The sequence below is a fragment of the Lagopus muta genome, chromosome 7 (genome assembly GCF_023343835.1).
Source record: "Lagopus muta isolate bLagMut1 chromosome 7, bLagMut1 primary, whole genome shotgun sequence".
In the NCBI taxonomy this organism is placed as follows: domain Eukaryota; kingdom Metazoa; phylum Chordata; class Aves; order Galliformes; family Phasianidae; genus Lagopus; species Lagopus muta.
This window is the reverse complement of record NC_064439.1, coordinates 41,736,593-41,749,818: the sequence shown is the minus strand read 5'-3', so window position 1 is coordinate 41,749,818 and position 13,226 is coordinate 41,736,593. Positions and strand designations below refer to the sequence as shown.

Genomic DNA, 13,226 nt, shown 5'->3' with positions numbered 1-13,226 from the left:
CAATCCCAAACTACAGCATTAAATGCTGTCTGGAGCACTTGGAGCAAACCCACTTGGAGTGTGTAGTTTTAAGTGAGCACTGAACCAAAGCTGTCATAAACATCACTGCACCAGGGCTCCTGGCTTCCAGTAAATAATTGTAATGAGTTCACTATCAATCAAACATACCCCCCTTGTCAGAAATAAAGCCTGCTTTTTGACTTTTAAGAATAGTTATTAATGTCAATCATGATTCTAAGTCAATCGCACCAGGAGGGCTGAGGCTAAATCTTGAAAATTACAAGTATGACATGACAGATGGTAATAGGATGCCTTTGTTATTCATGCAGACACAACAACAGCTACTCTACTGTTATGGTATACAAGCAGAAACACAAGCAAGGCTTTAGGTCAACACTTCATACAGTGACAAGACAAACGTAGTGAAGGGCTTTGTTGTACAGGCTCTAATCCGGGCAGTTGCACAAAAATGAGACCTGTATTTCAGACTGCCATCACATGCATATTACTAAAAAAAAATACAGTTTTACCTATATACTCTGTATGTACCCCTTGGTAGGAAATATCTACCCCCTGCTAAAAATCTGTCAATTGGCACTAGCTGTGTCAGTCTAAAATGCACTGTGTGGAAGTAACAGCAGCCTTTCTTTTTTTATCATGACATCCCCAGTCATTACTACCAGCAGTAGTTGGTACAGAATCATGTAGGTTGCTCCAAGAGTAATGTCTCCTATTTATTTCTATGCAACCTAAAGCAGATATTAAGACCACAATAGCACTATTTGTGAGAGCAAATTATCACCTACAAAACACTATTTTTCAACATAGTTTCCACCATTAGCTATGCATTTTTGACTGTGACAAACAAGAGCCTGCATGTCACACTCAAAAAAGTCTGCACGGCCATCCAGAATGTGGCTTGCCTTTCACACTGCTGTCACCACTACTGAAAGGCACCACCTACTTCTTCGGCTGTGCTGACATCCATGGTTTGGTCCCCATAAATGTTCAATAAGCATCAATAAATGTCAATAGGGGCCATTTTTCCCCCCACATGGAGGAATTCAATCCCACTTTTTTTCATATGCACCATTCTGTCAGACTGCCCCTCCTGCTGTCATATGGCAACAAAACGTAATGGAATATTGGTGGGAAGTCAACCTCTACTGCCACACCACTAACATCCTAAAATAGGAGGTAGTCCCTTGTATATGAGGTATGTCACAAAATGCCTGTTCTGCATGTATGTATTGTGCCCCACAGCCTTTACCTTGGCTGATGACTGAACTTCCAGTGCTGCTTTGCACTTCACCTTTTAAGACTGCGCAGATCACTTTGCGCCCAGAAGGTCACATGGCCATCACACAGCTCCCCTCTTAAGTCTCCTGTGCTGAAGGAGCAAGAAGCCAAAGAAACATTTTTTCCTTCTACCCTTGGTACTTTATCTACAAATCTTACCTCTGTACTGAATAGGCTTCCTTAAAGGGTCAAGAATCAGAGGTTTCCCAGCTTTAGGCACAGAAACAAACATGTTTCAGAAGTAGCAATAGAGATGGCCAAGCAGAATACTAGGGAGTGTATTCTTAACACATGAAGCTTGCAAGGCATTCAAGAGAAGAAACACATGTCTAAAATCACTCTAGCTGCATTAGGAAAACACTGCACATTTCTGGCATTTGTTCTGTCGCAGACTACTGCACATCCACAAAGAAAAAGAAGGGGACGGTCAATGGTTTATTTCATGTGGATACAGAGCAAGCACATGATCTTGTCACTGAACTGTCTACTGAAGACATCACCACAGGTCATCAAGATGCAGCATCCCTTTCTCTGCTGTGAGTCAACATCTGCCCCTAAGAACAGCCCAGGTCAGCCAGCACTGCCAAGGAGAACAGCAAACATTACTGCATTTATCCTTGCAAAGACAATATGTTCTGTGATACACAGGTGGCATTTCCTCTGGTTCCCATCTCACATGGTGTGAGTGTACTCCAAAATAATGCTTGGTTTCACTCCTGAACCCCCCTCCCAGCCTTACAGCTCCAGAAAAGTTCCAAACAGGAAGAGGAAATATTTAATAAGCTTTGTCACTAAGCTACTAGTCACTGAGTTGTCCTGCATTGGGATAACTTTTTTCCCCCACTGATACTGCTTTTGGAACTTGGTGCTTTGAGTTTGCCCATCGACCGTCAGTAGCGCGCTTTGCAAAGATCACAGCTATCTAAAAAAATTACCCCACAGATGAAAAAAAAGTAGCCTATTCAGGCTTTTACACATAGATCTTTTTACAGGCCAAAGTCCTGCAACACTGACATTGCACAGCCAAGAATTTCCCATCCACCTGCCACAGCCCTTCCCACCAGACCAGGCAGATGCAGCTATGAAGTACTTCCACCCCTCCGCCGTGCCTCAGCCATTCACTGAGTCACCTCCAGGGCTGCCAAAGGGAGTTTCGTAGGCTCTCAAAGTCCCTCTTAACTCTCAGTAAGGCTCTCTGCCTTGATCTCACAGATCCTGTACAGAACACAGCACAAAGTTATAATTCCAGGCAGGCATTGCTCAGTTGTCTGAATCATACACATGTCCATCATATGCTCTTCTCATCCTCAAAGGCTGCATGACAAGACTGCTGCTTACACAATAGATAAACAGCTCTGCAACATCCACATGTGCACAATAACACTCACTAGTGATAGGTAACAACAAGCAGAGCTTCCCAGATGAGAGGTGGAACACAGAGCTCATCAAAGCAAGAAGAGGTCAGTAAACAACTTGCTCCTCCTCAGACAAAATGGGTGACAACACACACAATTTGACTTCCCACCTGTTTATCATCTTCAGCTTCCCAAGCAAGCCCACACCAGGCCTGCACAGAAGTCAGCAAGAGACAGTATGTTGCATTTAGGAACTTCAAAGCCCCTGGAGGAGGATATACAAGAGGATAAAGAATGGATTTTTCTATACACAGCCAAACTGAATGGAGAATTCCCTCCATTGAAGGATCTCAGACTTCAAGCTGATCAGCCATACTTCAAAGATCAAAGCCTATAACAACAGACAAACCCACTACAGTAACTCCAAGTTTCCTTGTTTGTGTCTTTTAATCCTTGAAAAGTTGTATGGACAGAAAAAAAAGATAAGTTCCACCTATTTGTCTGGATACTTTCTTAAGTTGAATAGATTGGTCAGAAAGGACTAGCTGATATCAGAACACAACTGGGAACTATAGGTGCCCAGAACAACGGCCTAATACCTTCTCCATGGAGAATACATACCAAGGTTCACTATATCCAATCTGCCTAGTAACAAGTTTTTCTTGTTATGTAAAGCATTTGAATTTGACATTTCCTTCCCATAAAGTACTGACTCAGGCAGTCTTGTGAGAGAGAAGATATAAGTAGTGTTATAATTTGATCTGATAACTTTAACCTACTAGTGATTTTTTTAATTTTATTTTTAACATCCAAAGATAAACACTCAATTTAGTGCTAAATGTTACTTTGGATGCAGAGAAGGAAAAGGGGGGAGTGATGCAATCTTGGTAACACAGTCACTGTGTGTTTCATATGAGCAGTAAGGGTCATCAATAAAAGCTGTAGCCATCATAAAACACTCTAACATTATAAATGTGACAGCCATGCTGAGATAGGGCTGGTGGGGTTTTAAGTGCACAACAAAATATGACATTTCCCAGTGTTTTATGTCAGTTAACAGTGGCAGGGCCACGTTCAACGTGTGCTGATTTGTTTGGTTGCAACAGAAAAAACGTTTTAGATCTTCATTACTTAAATTTTTTTACAATGGAATCATTCAGAGTTACAATAGTGTTTAAAATGTGCAGCTGGGCTATGACTGTCATTGTGGGATTTTCCATTTCCCCTTGGAAAATGCTGTATGAGGACATTGCTGAATTACACTCAGCTTTCAGCTGCTCTTCAGACAGATTCATCTTGTTGGATACGTGACAAATGAATTAACAAATAAGTATTACAGAGATGAAGAGAAAAGAGGAAAAGCTTGTCTATTTGAAGTTTAGTGTATAGTTCAAGCACTATTAGCAGTTTAATAGTAAGTCAAGTAGATGTAATTAGTATCCAAAATAAATGGACAGAAGTCAATCCATCGGATTTTCTGACTCACAGACATACAGAACCACAGCCACGGCTACAATTCAGGCCACAGCCTAGATGGTGTTTATCAGGAAACTTCTGAGAATCCAAAATTTCTTACCTGAATTAGGAAGGTGGCCAAGTCTCTTTTTTCCATGAGTCAAGGAAGGTAACAGTTCCACCAGATACTAATCTATTCTAGGCCTCAGCAAGGTCTTTGACTTGGTCCCCCACATCACCCTTCTGTCCAAATACGGGTTTGACAGGAGGACTGTTTGATGGACAAGGAAGTTGTTGTGAGACCACACCTAGAAAGTGGCGGTCAATGGCTTCACATCTAGATAGAAATCAATGACGAGTGGTGTCCTTCAGGGGTCAGAACTGAGACCAGTGCTCTTTAAGATCTTCATCAGTGGGATTGCTGATACCCACAGCAAGTTTATGGCTGACATCATGCTGTGAGGTACACCTGAGGGACAGGATGCCATTCAGAGAGATGTAGACAGGCTGGGACATTGGCCCACAAGAACCTCATGAGGTTCAACAAAGCCAAATGCAAAGCCTTGCACCCGAGTCATGGCCTCTCAGTATCTAAGGAGAGGGTCTATAAGAAAGAAGGGGACAGATTCTTTATCAAGGTCTGTTGTGAAAGGACAAGGGGAAATAGTTTCAAACTAAGATAGGGGAGATTTCAACTTGATATAAGGAAACAGCTTTTTATGATAAGGACAATGAAGCACTTCAACAGACTGCCCAGAGAGGTGATGGAAGCCTCATCCTTGGAGATGCTCAAGGTCAGGCTGGACAAGGCTCTGAGCAATCTGTCCAGCTGGAGGTAACCCTGTTCACTGCAGAGGAGTTAGTCTAGATGACCTTCAAAAGGTCCCTTCCAATTCAAATGACCGTTACGATTCTATGAAATCAGCTCAACTATTTTCTCAGTAATAAAACTCAAAAGACAGATGAGAGTTCTGCCTTCAAAAATTACTTTGGCATCAAAGCAAAAACTGAAATGGGATCCAGTTCCTCTTGGGTAATCAGTTTTCAAAATCTTCACAATAGTTTCACAGACAAAGCATAAAAAAAAAAAAAGAAATCTTAACAGTCGCAAATTGTACCTATTAAATTCACAGAAAGCAATTCATCTCATGCTTGGACAAAAGAGGATACATGGAGAAATGACTTTCACTGTACAGAGAATAAAAAAGGACCATTAAGGAAAATCTTAAAGATATACAAGAATAGGCCAATATATATAAATAATAGTTTAAAAAAAAAAAATCTGGCAAAGTATTCATTCCACTGGCAGCCCATTTCCTAAAAGGAACCTTTCTCTTTCCCTCTCCTCAATAAACTCATGAAATCCCCTCTGACACCGTCCTGGAAAGAGAAGGCTGTGTTGTGATCTCAGCAGACAGGTTGGCTTCTGCAAGGTAGGGGCTGGAGCAGCACATCTTTGCCTGTACATGATGCTCCAGAGGACACGGAGTCACTCTTTCCCTTCAACCCAAGACATTTGTTACATCTTTTCTCTTTTAGTGACTTTTGGGGAAGAAAAGTAAACACTGAATAAGAGCAACAACTTGTTACGCTTAAGCATGGTGGAGTCATGCATATGATGCTTTAACACATCCTGACCAAACATCACATCACCATGCCAGACAACACTAGGTCATGCCGAAGAGATGGAGATTAGCTGATGCTTTTGCAGATTGGATTTACTGTCCCTCAGTGTGCGGGCTTCAGGAGCCTCATAAGTACTGAGAGTCTGACAAACAGATCCAAAGGATTTGGGTGACATGAGTTCCCAAAACAACAGGTCAGTTTACTTATTGAAAGGCTATCAGAGAAGCACTGCACACTAAAGGAAAAAATACAACATGAGGGGGAAAAAAAAAAAAAAAAGTATTTTCATCAGTGGATCTCCATTTATTTTCCCCCCTCCACAGCACTATGGACGAGAAACAAGGACAGAATGAGCCCTTGGGATGTACAAGCAAATGTTTTCCTCTCTTTGCTACAAAAAAAAGGAGAAACCCCAACATCGCTGCACCGCTCTGCATCACCTCCCTTCAGTACCCTGGCAAAAAGGCTGCAATGCTCTCTGCTGAGGGCTAAATACTTTCTCACACAGCCTGGTGCCTGAGAACCATGAAGATAACTTAAAGCAGCGTTTGTTCACCTTCTCCCCAAACTGCACATCAGCATGGTTCCACTGACCGGGCTGTGAGTTGGGAGATGAAGCAAGCCATGTTCTGGCAGCCCCACGCTTGTTCACTGGAACAATGCATGTGGTTTCCTCTGCTGGACATGAGCACCTGCCTTGGCAGCTAATAGACATCCCCAGTGGATTTGAAAAATGCTAGACAACAAGCTTTTCCTTCTGCACTTTAAACTAGAGTATTAAGCCTAGACAACAAAAGAAAAGTATTTTAAATAACTGCTATTGGATGTTTTTTAGCTTGTCTTCAATTTTTTCTTTACAAAATAAGTTGCTAAGATCACAAGGAAGTAACATCTCGAATCCCATGCTCAAGGATCATTCAGCCCTTCTCACTAATAGCAGTTTACCCGCTGGGCTATGTCTTCCCAAAGCACAGAGGAGCAGCATATGCAAAGGGTCTGCCTGACCACTGTATATCTTATACCTTACTGTATTATTTGTGCTACTTCAACTCAGTAGAATTATCTTAGCATGAGACTGGCATAATAGTGTCTAATCAGCCTTATTATCCTAAATTTTCAATTGTTTCCTGGTAAGTTGCAGTTATGTCTTAGCTGATTATCCACTTAAACTATCAAGTACCAATTATAAAACACAGTAACATTAACATCACAGATGCCTGAATTAAGAAAGAAGAAACCCTAGATCATTCTTTTGAGTAATGAACTGTACTGCAGAGGCAGCAGACCTCAGTATGAAATGCCTTTCTCCATGATTTAAAATGAATAAATAATGATTCTAGTTTACAAATAAGTTGTTTTCCTAAATAACACATCAATTAGTTAGAAACAACCCATGGTATAACTTTGCTTAGAGTTCACATGAGCATCACATGCAGGCAATGGCACTGGCAAAGCGCAATGCCTTGTGCAGTCAACAAAACGTGCCCCCATTAAGCATTGTCTCATGGCTGATCCTCATGGAATAAAATCTCATGAATCTTGTTTCCCATCTGCAGAGAGGGCTGAGAAATTGAAGCAGTGCTGCTGAAGAAGCCTTGCCACCTGGCCCTGCTGTTTGCAACTGATCTCCTCAAACCCAAGTGAACCGCACAAATTCATAAGCAAAATGCATTCCTGATGATGAGATAACTAAAATCAGCCCAAGGTACCATAGTGGTACTACTGCAATCAGTGTGTCTCAGTGTCCATAGTGCCCACAGAAGACCTAAGTTCTTAAGGCCACACCAGCTCCCAGCTCTTCGCACAACACAGAGAAGGCCAACTGGTTGCACATTTGTCACATTTGGAAGTTACTCTTTGCAAAGAACATCCACAGGTGCTGGATATCCATTAGAGTCTGTGGAGTTAGTCAAGGAGGCTAGAAACCTGGGACTGCCTGCACATAACGTGCAGTAGCAGAAGGTTCACATCCAGCACTAGGAACCCACAACGGGCTCATCACCAGAGAGGATGCTCAGACTGAGTAAACTGCTGCTCACTCCACTTTCAAGTTGCCTGGTTTTACCTTAGGACCCATCTGGCTCTTCCTCTCTCTGCACATTACTTTTGGAATGAAAAGTTTCTTTGGAAAGAAAGACAAGCTGCTTGTCTTTCTTGAAGAAATGCTGCTCCCTTGCATCTTCATGGCTTTAAAACTCCTTCCATGCCACCTGTTATTGTGTGAGGAAGGGAAGAAGTAACAGGCTTCTCTCTGCATTGTGCAGAAAAGCTATTCCCATTCATGCTTTCTACTCTGAACATCATGTCACCAGGAGAGATTAAATCAAGGAGTGAAAGGTGAATGAGTGAAGAAGTATACAGAAGGTCCGAAGCAAGGGGAAAGAACACAATGATGCTATGGAAGGTCAGGTTATTGTTAGTTTTGGAAGACCACTGTAAATTGAATTGTTTTCAAGACAATCATTAAACAGCTTAAAAATGGAGTGAATCACAAATAGAGAGGATGAGCAGTAGAAGCAAGTGTCCTGAGAAGAGCTGCTATAATCACCTAACAAGCACCACCCTGGAGCTGACCAGCCATCCCCCTACCAAGATCTTTAGTGAATGCATATACAAAGACTTATTCTCTTCGTAAGGTAATCCTTGGCAACTGAAAATGTTTCATATTAAAATGCAAGTGACATAACAGAGTAAACAGCTGGGGCTCTAGAAGAGGCAAGGAATGAATTTCAGCTCTAAGGACAGGAAAAAGACAACTAAAAAAAAAAAAAATACAACAAATGACCTTTCCTCCCCACATTCCTCCCTCTTCCCTCTAGAACTCAAGCATTAAGCTAAATATTTCCCCATATTCACTGCCAAGCCAAACATGTCATAAGTGTCTAAAAAATGCTGTGGCATTGCTTAGCAGCTCCTGGTATGTTTCTTCCAGTCCTTATAATGGTGGCAGCAGTTCTGAGCTCCACAACTCCATCAGGCTGAGATGCCTGTCTGTATTTCTACATCTGTCTATTTATCCACATAACCCTTTCCATTCAAAGTTCCCAGAGCTCAAAACAAACACCAGGACCTCTTATTAACTCAGGTAAGACGAATAACCTTCCAACAGAGGCACACTGACAAGTGAAGGTGTTTTGTGTCACAGAGCAAGTCACTCAGACAGACAGCTGTAAAGTCAGGAATACCTCCCATCTCTTCTCTCTGCTCAGTTTGCTGAGCCACATTTATACTTCCCTCCAGCCTATTTATTTTGTCACCCCTTATTTCATGATTGACATGCTTTTGCCAGCAAAATTCCTTAATGATGAGAACAAATACAACAGAGCATTTAACACCTCTTTGTAAAGCCAAGCACACAGATCATTTGCATCCCCAGTCCCTTTTTCTTTGGTAATTCTACAGATATAATTACCTGGACAAACTTGGAATGACTGAGTTTTGTTTCCACAGACAGGAAGAATAAAACTCAGTGAATGGGTCTAACAGCCAAACTGGGTAACATACTTCAGTAATCACTTCTGCAATCTGGTTTAAGTGACCAGATGAGAGCTACAGTGGCTCAAATTTTACACTTCTTTCATACATCTGCTCTATTAAATAAGAGTGCAAAGACTTACCACTCAGAAGTAACTCATCTGAAGCACTCCTACACTGGCAATCATTTCTGTGAGAGATTATAAAAGTAATCTGGGGAAAAAATAAACAATAGAAGTAATCTGGATAAATCCTACGCAATTAAAGGCTTAGTGCATGAGTGTTCAACCTTCTGGCTTGTCTGGACTGCACTGAGTGAAGAGGAATTGTCTTGAGGCATGAAAAAAATATTTGTATGCTTAATGTATGTAACTAACAAAACTAAAATTATATAAAAATAAGTTAAAACAAAGAAAACAACAAACGCATAGGACAGGTGGGATATCTGACTTGGCTTTGGACACTGTTGGTTTCACAACAGTGGCTGCAATTCTCAGCGAGTTCTTTAAGTGTTTGTCAGAGGCTTTTGACAGAAACGTTACTCTTCCTGTGCTTCACCCTCCAAAACAGCAGGTCACAAATGTACATACAGCCAAACAGCAATGCCATGAACAAGACACGACTGTGAAGCGAGGGATGTTTCTGGTAAGATGGGGCTTATAAAGGTATGGTAAAGAGACCTCATCAGATTTTTCTTTGAACTGAACGTCTGATTGCAGCTTTATTCATTCTATCCAAGAATTCAGAGGGCTGTAGCATGAGATACGCTAAGCTGCATGTGGCCCCCAGGCCACAGGTTGGTCATGGCTGGATTAGTAAAAAACTGAAGTTTGATGGACTGCTGGAAAGAACAGTTTAACCTGAATTACAAGACCTTCATATGACTAGACTGGATTGCCAATTAGTCTGCGTATTTATGAGTTACAAAAAGGGGAAGGACTCATACTAAAGATCATTTCTTAGTTAACCTGCCTGCCTCTCTGCATTACAATGAATTTAGTAATTATGGTTTGGAACACTGCCACTTCCCTAACAAGGGATTTAATCCACAACTTCTGGCAGAAAAATCTACTCACCACCAAGTTTGTCATATTTACTGCTGAGTCCTAAACACAATTGCTTAAATAAAGCACCTAAAAATACTCCACATAGCCATAAAGGGGGAAAGCAATGTCAGTTCGAAAAAGAAGTCTTTGTAACCTCAGGCAGGAGTTTTCCAGTCAGACAAATCTTTTCCCTTTACAAGTAAAGCTCTGTTAATCTTTAAATAACACAAAGCATGCATTTATCCATTTGGCTCTCCTGCCGCAAGACACAGGTTGTGTCATCACATGGCTACTGATCAAGAAGGAATGCCTACGCCTTTTCTGACCCTTGTAAGCCAATGGGTTGTGTTTGTGTTTTTTCTCTTCCAGTTGCACCATCTAGCCATGAAAGTTTACAGGCTGTTTCATAATTATAAGAAAAACATAGATTCAACTTGGTCAATCCCCAAGTCACTCTACACTGATGATCTGCTTACTGCAAAGAATGCACCTGCTACTGAAACTCATTTAAGAAGCTGATCTGTAACCAGAAAAGGGAAATTATGGGCAATCTATCTTCCAAGTCACTCAAAGGTGTAATGAGGAAGACAATGGAAAATATTACACCAGGAACAACCCTGCTTCAGCAGTGCAATAAGTCAGCTTATCTATGATCTTTTTCATCATCTGCTGTTGAATTACATGAATTGAAAGTATAAATGCACTGTAATTGTTAATTAAAAGGAGAAGAACTGAAGTGACTGGTATTTCATTGAATAGATCGGAACAACGAACTCATATGAGACCAGATCCTGATATCAAATAGATCACACCAAGTAGTAAGTTGGCCCATATTCACCTAGTGTAATATCTCTGAGAGGACACTGCCTTTAGTACACAGTGATGAAATGGCATGATCCTGAACAAGAATATCAGAAAGTTGCCTATGATTTTGAAGGTAGTTTATTATCTTATTAGACTTCCCTGAAACTCTGCAGTTAGAATTCTATATGCAGTAGTTATCTTAATAGGAAAAAAAAGGAGAGCAAGAATATTAATAGTTGAATTTTTCCTTCCATGGAGACAGGATTAGAGAAAAAAGCTGCAGAGAATAACACTCAATTCACCCTGAATGTTTTTAGTGTTCTTCCCCCTCACTCCCCCAACTTAAAACTCAAGTAGACCATAGTGTATCAACCTTTTAAATATACAAAGGTGACACTGGAATCAGCAGCTAATATTCTTCACAAGACTAACAAAGTTTTGTAACGTAACAACGCTCCTGTATGCAGAATAGCAGAAGTCCCATGTTTGGGTAAGTATAATTCTTGGATGTGTTACACAACGCATAGTATAGAAAGTAACCAATTACTGAGAGAAGATTTACAACCAGAGAAGCTGCACCAAAAATTTTTACAGCAACCTTATCCACAGCTGCAGGTATCAGTGTTTTGGACCAAAGAACTGATATTACATCTGACAAAAGTCTTGCTTACTTAAGCGGACTGTAGGCTCACTACAAGACTGAAGTCTCTAGCTGCTTTTTTTGCTATCAAATCTTTGTCCCCTTGAGGAGGCCAGTCCTGCCCAAAACAGTTATTGAAAATAACTGCACAACTTCAACCACTAAGCCAATGGGAAGATTACTGTTGGTTTCAGGGAAGGTCCTGTATGCTTTTTCAAAGCAGTTAGTGATGTAGTCTGTTTTCTGCAGTCAAGACAGACGCCTCACTTACTCAATGTTTCCTTTTACTCAGTAAGGACCAGATCATCTGCCCAGCAGAAAAAGCTATGTAAAAATGGGATAAAAGTGTCTGTAGTAATTTCTTTTAAGTGATACCTCCATACCATTTAAAACCAAAGCTCAAAAATGCAGAAGGGAAAATAAATTCAGCCAAAGGACACATCCCAGAAACAACTGGGCATTTGTGCAAAGATTCTGCATCTTTGTAATAGTTCTTGCCCTTATCCATACACTAGACTGGCATCAACTCAGTTTTCTGTTACTAAATTATATTTGTGGTCAGCACATTATTTCAGACATTAGAAACGCTGCAGCAAAGCAGTGAGTATCCATCTATTTGATAACAGTAATCAGGCAACCCCTTCTGAGGTACGAACAGCACTGCTGCTGCTCTTTTTCCTTAGCTATTTTTCTCCCGCTACTGCATACACCATCAGCAAGACCCAAATAGTCCCCACCTACACAGCTTGTTGCACTGTGCTTGGAAAGGGCCAGTATGTAAAGCAGTGGATTAACTCTGACCTTTACCTATTTACACAATTGCTCAGCTGTCAGCCACGGGCAGTAAGCTCCAGTGATTAGATCAGCTTCAGCAGTCCTTCACTGATCATATTTCACAAACTTAGATGCGCTTGTAACTCAGTACCATAAAACCTCAGTGCTTGTACTGCACTTAACATGATAGATTTTTAGACTGTTGTAGGGGAGGATCTCTAAAGAATAGAAATCTTAGCTTTTAGCATTTATGCTAGTAGGGAGGGTCATGAAAGAGGGAGGGGGTAAAAAATAAATAAATAAATAGTGGCTGTGTTTTTGATGAAGATTCCCAATCATGCAAAAATTTCCTTGCCTTGCACATTGGGAATGGCACTCTATTTAAAGAAAACAAGTGCTTAAATGTCACTGTTTCTTGCCATAGAGTCACTACAGACTCCATGACAAGAAACAGCTCAGTATGATTCCTGCAGTACCTAACTTTGAAAAGCAAACAAACCCACATCAACATCAGACTTCTCTGAAGAGATTTGATTGCAATTACCTTTATTTAAAGGCTAATTTAGTGCAAAACTGTTTCTCTGCTAAAAACGTAGGGGGGAAAAAAAGGTGGGCTAAACCAGATAGACAAAAGTTGCTAAGGGAAGAAATTTGCCCAGGGATGAAGTCATTCTTCCAGGAGCTGAGACTCCCAATTTCTATTTCTGGCACTCCTGCTGTCATAGTGCTAAGGCCTCGGGGGTTGGGTACGAG

At 41.0% G+C, this 13,226-nt stretch overlaps 1 protein-coding gene across 9 annotated transcripts in view; it reads right to left on the bottom strand.

Moving 5' to 3' along the window:
• The window catches only part of TMEM108 (transmembrane protein 108), a 226,412-nt gene that overhangs the window by 123,172 nt on the left and 90,014 nt on the right, over positions 1 to 13,226 (bottom strand). For 2 of the 9 annotated variants that reach the window (XM_048951304.1, XM_048951306.1), the window contains one exon: positions 9,353 to 9,422. The exons of the other annotated variants lie outside the window; for them this stretch is intronic. The gene's annotated coding sequence lies outside the window, so the exon portion shown is untranslated. The remainder of the gene's footprint in view (positions 1 to 9,352; positions 9,423 to 13,226) is intronic. 9 annotated transcript variants of the gene reach the window in all.